Below are 5,707 nucleotides of genomic sequence, written 5' to 3'. Positions count from 1 at the left end.
GGCTTGAAAGCAGGCGGACCCCAATTGTAATCCAAATGGCATGACTAAGTACTCAAAAGCCCCCAGGGGGGTGAACATGGTCGTTTTCCATTCGTCCCCCTCCCTTATCCTAATCAGATTGTATGCTCCCCTGAGGTCCAGCTTGGTAAAAATCTTCCCCTGCCTCACACGTGTCAAAATATCGTCAATCCTGGGCATTAGGAAAGTCACGGGTTCTGACACCAGGTTTAGGGCCCGGTAATCCACGACTAATCTGGGCTGATTGGTTGATTTTTTTGTCCACAAAGAACACTGGACTGCCCCCCACCGCCTTTGATTCCCTTATGAAACCTCTCTTCAGGTTCTTGTCAATAAACTGCCGCAACCCCTGCATCTCCCGGTCGGACATGGCATACAGCTTACCCACCGGTAACTGAGCCCCTGGAAGCAGGTTGATTTAGCAGTCAAAGGGCCTGTGGGGGGGCAGTCTATCTGCCTCCCTCTCGCTGAAGACCTCCTTCAAATCAGCATATTGTGGTGGCACCTTCCCCTTTTGCTCCAGGGCCAACCCAGCCACCCTGGCCACAGTCATTATTGGCTCCTTCCCTCCCAGACAGTGTTCTAAGCAGTAAGCTGACCCAAAGGTGAGCGACCGCTGATGCCATGACACCACTGGGTCATGTATTGCCAGCCAGCTCATTCCCAGTATTATCGGGGGTCCTGCCAGCGTGGCCATGTGAAAGGCAATGGTTTCCGTGTGCCTGGAGACCCTCATTCACATTGGCGGTGTCTGGTGTGTCACTTCCCCTCCCAGGAGTTCCCTGCCATTGATGGTGGTCACCTGCAAGGGAAAATCTAGTGGCAACAGGTGGAGTTGGTGCTCCAGAGCGAAGTCTCTGCTGAAGAAATTACACGAGCTGCCAGAATCTAGCAGTCCCTCCACTTTGACGGGGTGCCCATTTGGGAGTTCTAGCACCACCTCTATGGCTATAGCTGCCTTGGGGGGGTCAGGCTGGGGCACTTCTATTGGTTGCTGGCCTGGCTGCAGCCCCTGCTGGTTGGCAGCCAGGCGTTGTCGTTTCCCTGCACCGGCCCTTCCTCCCCCTTCTCGTCATGGCCTGCAGCCCCCATCATGCCTTGTCAGGCTTTTCGTTGAGGGCAGACCTTTGCAAAATGTCCCGGTCGCTGACAGAGGAAACACTTCTTGGTAGTTTTCGACTCCTTCCCCTCCCTTTTCCGACCTTCACCAGCGTTTGAAACTTCGCGCGCACGCCATCAATTTCCATCGGCCCTGGGAAGGCTCCCTCGGCATCTCCGGAATGCGGTTGTCATGGAAACATTCCGCCCTTATCTCCCGCTTCTCCTGAGCCCGCGCTTCCTGGCATACACCGATCGCAAGCACAGTCTTTGTGAGTTCATCCATCAACCGCGGCGGGCCGCTCGGGACAACTCGTCTTTCACTTTGGGGGACAAACCCGCTTCAAACAACATTTGCATTGGTTCAGAGTCCAGATCCCACCCGAGCTTGTGGACTAACATCGCAAAACGCGACCAGTAGTTTCTGACGAACAGGCCCCCCTGTTTGCACCCCATCAGCTCCCGCCATGTCACGCTTTGCTCAACCTCGCTGGAGAACATCGCGTCCATTCCCTGGTAGAATTTCTTAAGATTTTTCAATGCATCATTCTGCGTCGCCATTAGGGGCCTGATCCATTCGCACGCCCCATCCTGCAGATGTCTCACAATGTAAGCCACCCTCTCCCCCCCATCCGCAAAGTCATTTTTCTGCAATTCCAAAGCGTACTGAATTTCCATTCAGAAGGCATTGTAGTCTTGGGGCTTTCCACCAAACTTGTGTACCAGCCCCAGGACCTTCCTCCCTATCGGGGTGGCTCTGACCTGTGCACCCTGAGCCCGTCTCTCCTCCAGCCGCGCAGACAGGGTAGCTCCATGCACCTCCAGGTCTCGGTTCCTCTCGACCAGACCTCGCACCATGGCTTCTTGCTCTGTCTCTCCGGCCGGCCCTGTTTGGCTCATCGTGCTGCCTCTCCGGGGCTGCGCACAAGCAACGTCAGGGACTGACGGATTGCTGTAATGGTTCTAGGGGTTGCTCATGAGTAAGCCGGTGCCAACACCTGGCTGGGTTGCCTGAGTGAACCTTTTCTGTCCGGACAGCCACTCACCCGTGGCTGTCTCAATCGCTGGCAGAATCCGTCAGTGGGCGTTTCTTAAACTTCTTCCAGCAAAGAAGCTCTTTGACGCCTAGTCTTCTCCTACTCTCTCTGCGCGGAAGCCTTCTGCGCAAGGAGGGCATAGGCAGCAGAGGACCCTTACTTTCCCCGCTGGTCCCCGGCAAGGAGTCATGGGACCGCCTCACTGATTCCCCATCTGCCCCCCTTCTCCACTGGTGCTACGCTGATTCTCCTCCCCAGAAGATGGGCTGCCTCTCCCAATCCCGGGACGCTCTCTGGAATCCGTCTGGAGCTTGCTCTCTCCCTCCGGCACTGATGGCTGTTCCCTGACAATAGATAAACAAAATGGGAGATTGTCAGAGAAACTGAGGGAAGTAAAAAAAAAAAAAAAAATACCGGTATGTGATAAAATTTGATATTGGTTATATAAATTTGTATTTGAAAATGAATAAAAATATTAAAAAAAAAAAAGAAAGAAGAAGAACCATGTCTCTGGAATGTTTTACTCCCTGTTTTTCTTCACGGAAGCAACGTCGCTGCAGCTCTGCTATTTCCTGCCTTAGGTGGAGTCTTTCCAGAAGATTGCACTGAGCAGTGTTTTGTGCACAGGGGAAGCGCACCGGACAGGCAGAAGTTCAAGAGGTTATGGGTCAGTGGTTGTTTGGTTGCTATGTGATGAGAAGGGAGTGCAAGGAGATGCTGTGCCAGCTAGATCTCCTGCCAGGACTACAAAGGCAGTTATGAGGTCGCTGGAGAAGAATGGAGCCGATGTCTTTCTGGACGCCTGGTTGGCAAGAATGAGTGAGTACTCTAGCCACGAAAGGGAAGGGGAAAAGATGGCTCTGTACTTTGAGAGACTAAATGGACAAAATTGGCTTGAGTGGCCTTTTCAGATGGAATACCTGTTAGTGGGGGAACAGCTATGACAGTGTTTGCACCCCCCCCCCCATTGCCTGAAGCTGGGAAAGCTAAGGCTAAGATGGCTGCAGTCCAAAAGGAGATGGAGCAGCATGTGATGAGCATTTTTGAAGAAAGCGTTGAGGCTTGTCTTTTGCCAGTCCTGGAGTGTGTCAAAGAGCCAAGGGCCGTTTGGGAATCCCTCCGGAAAGCTTGTGAAGCTGGAGTGAGAGGCAGGGGCCGAGAAATGGCTGAAGTGACACCAGAGATGGTTGCAAAGAGCTCTGAGAAGGCAGGGAGCCTTGTGAGCCAAGATGGCACTGGCCAGAGCCCTGAGAGCTCATCAGAGATGAGCCTTGTGCCCCCAGAGGGGGGTGAAGGGACTGTTGCTGCGGCTGGTGCTGTTTCTGTGCCTGAAAGCTGTTTGGATGTTTCAGTATAGCTGTGTGAGGAGAAAGGAGAGAGGCTGAGAGCCAAGAGGACAGCAGTGGCAAGTTGTTCCTCAGGCTGTTTTTCTGGAAGCCCTGCATCCATCAGAGGGGGTGCAGGCAGATGTTCTGCTCCCAGCAGTGGGGGGGGGGGGGCAGTCAGCGGTGAAAGCTCTGAGAAGCCAAAAGTCCCCAAGTGCTGTTTACACCACGTCTAGCTGTGGGGAGCTTTGTGCTGCTAGAGTTCCCAAGGTCGCCCAGCTGGAAAAGCAGCTGATAACGGGCCGTTATCAGTCGGGGCAGCATGAGAACACCGGCAGAGATCCTGTCGCCATGACAACTGGGAGAGCTGCAACTACGGCAGCTGTGAAGGCCGTTGGCAAATCCCCCAGTTGGGGGAAGAGCGTTGCCATGGCAGTTCTTCAGGAATGTCAACAACCAGCCACCCTCACTGTTGTGATTGACAGTGGAGCGACAAACACTTTGGTTCCCTCTTCTGACTTTTTGAGGAACTGCAGGAAAGTGACAACTGTTTGATATGTTACGTTAACTGATGGAACCAGAAGACAGCTCACACAAGTTGGGACACTTTATTGTTCCTTTCTTAAACATGAAGTGCAAGCTTATGTTGTACCTGAGTTAGCAAATTGTCTGCTAAGCGTGTCTGATTTAATTGCTGCCAATTTCTGTGTGTCTTTTGCAGGTAACAAATGTGTTTTTTACAGGAACGCTGAAGAACTGTACACAGTGGAATCCAGAAACAAATTGTTTATTGTAGAGATGCCAGTTGCTACTGAGGATGCCACTGAAGATGAAAGGGTGCAATGTGTGAATGTAGCGCCCCATAGTGGTTGTTCTCATCTCTGGCACCGCAGATTTGCGCATTTGGGTTGGGGGTATGTTAAGAAAGCCCCGGAACTGACAGAAGGCTGTCAATTTAAGGATTGTGACAAATTCTTGGATTGTGGCACTTGCAAGCAATCAAAAGTTGTCACATGCTCTTATCCCAAGTCAGAGAGGAAGACCACACAACCTTTTGAGTTAGTGCATGCAAATTTGTGTGGACCAATGTCAGTTGAGTCACTGGGAGGTTCAAAATATGCGCTTCTCCTCATTGATGATTTTTCTAGGTCTGCTTGGGCTTTTTGTTTGCGAACCAAGGGGGAGGCTGCTGGGTTGATTGGATCACTGCAGTTGAGGTGACCTTCTCCACTAAGGTGAGAAACTTTCAGAGTGACCGTGGGGCGGAGTTTACTGGATCTGCTTTGCAGAATTTCTTCAGAGAGAAGGGGATTAGCCACAGGTTGACAGCTCCTTATAGTCCACAGCAGAATGGAATTGCGGAAAGGAAAAACAGGACTATTCAAGAGGGAGTGTCGGCCATCTTGTATGATGCAGGGCTACCCCAGCGCTATTGGGCGGAAGCCTGGAAATTTATTGTGTTCACACAGAACAGAGTGCACAATTCAAGTGTAGGGAACACACCCTATTTCCTGCTGCATGGTAAGAAACCCAAGGTGCATTACCTACGTGTGGTTGGTTGTGAGGCCTGGGTTCTTATTCCAAAGGCTCTACACAGGAAGGCTGAGCCAAGATCCAAGAAAATGATCTTTGTGGGGTATGGGCCTGGCTCAAAGGCTTGGAGGTTTGCGTACCCAAGTGGGAACCAGTCCAGACTGGTGATCAGCAATAGTGCTGAGTTCTGCGAACAGGCTGGTTGGTCACGTCTGCATGCTAATCCAGACGTGCTTTCGCAGCAGTTCTATGACTCAGACGGTGAGGAGGAAGAGGAACTTGTTGCTGAGGACCAAGGTCCGGAGCAACAGGGTCCGCCGCAGGGACAGAGTCCAAGGCAGGGACAGCTCAGGATCCCTCAGAGGGGGGAACCTAGAACACCTCCTACAACAACTGTTAAGTCTGAGCCAAAGAGTGAGCCTTCCTCGCCTGCTGGACCGGCTGTTAGGCCCAAGAGGCGCAGCAGGTCAGAGGGGGAAGTCACTGACATGGAGGATGATTTAGCTGGACCTAGTGGGTCAGAAGGAACACCAGGGTTCACGCTGAGGAGGTCAGCAAGGTCAACCAAAGGGAAGCCACCTGATAGGTTTGAAGCTACTGGTGTGTGGGTAGGTGTGAACATCCTTTGAGGATGTTCAGAATTTGCCTCAGGAAGAAGCCAGCAAATGGCATGAGGCGATGCAGAAAGAGATGAGA

Source organism: Podarcis tiliguerta, assembly GCF_965153285.1.
Source record: "Podarcis tiliguerta genome assembly, chromosome: W".
NCBI classification, from domain to species: domain Eukaryota; kingdom Metazoa; phylum Chordata; class Lepidosauria; order Squamata; family Lacertidae; genus Podarcis; species Podarcis tiliguerta.
Note: the sequence above shows the minus strand (reverse complement) of the source record.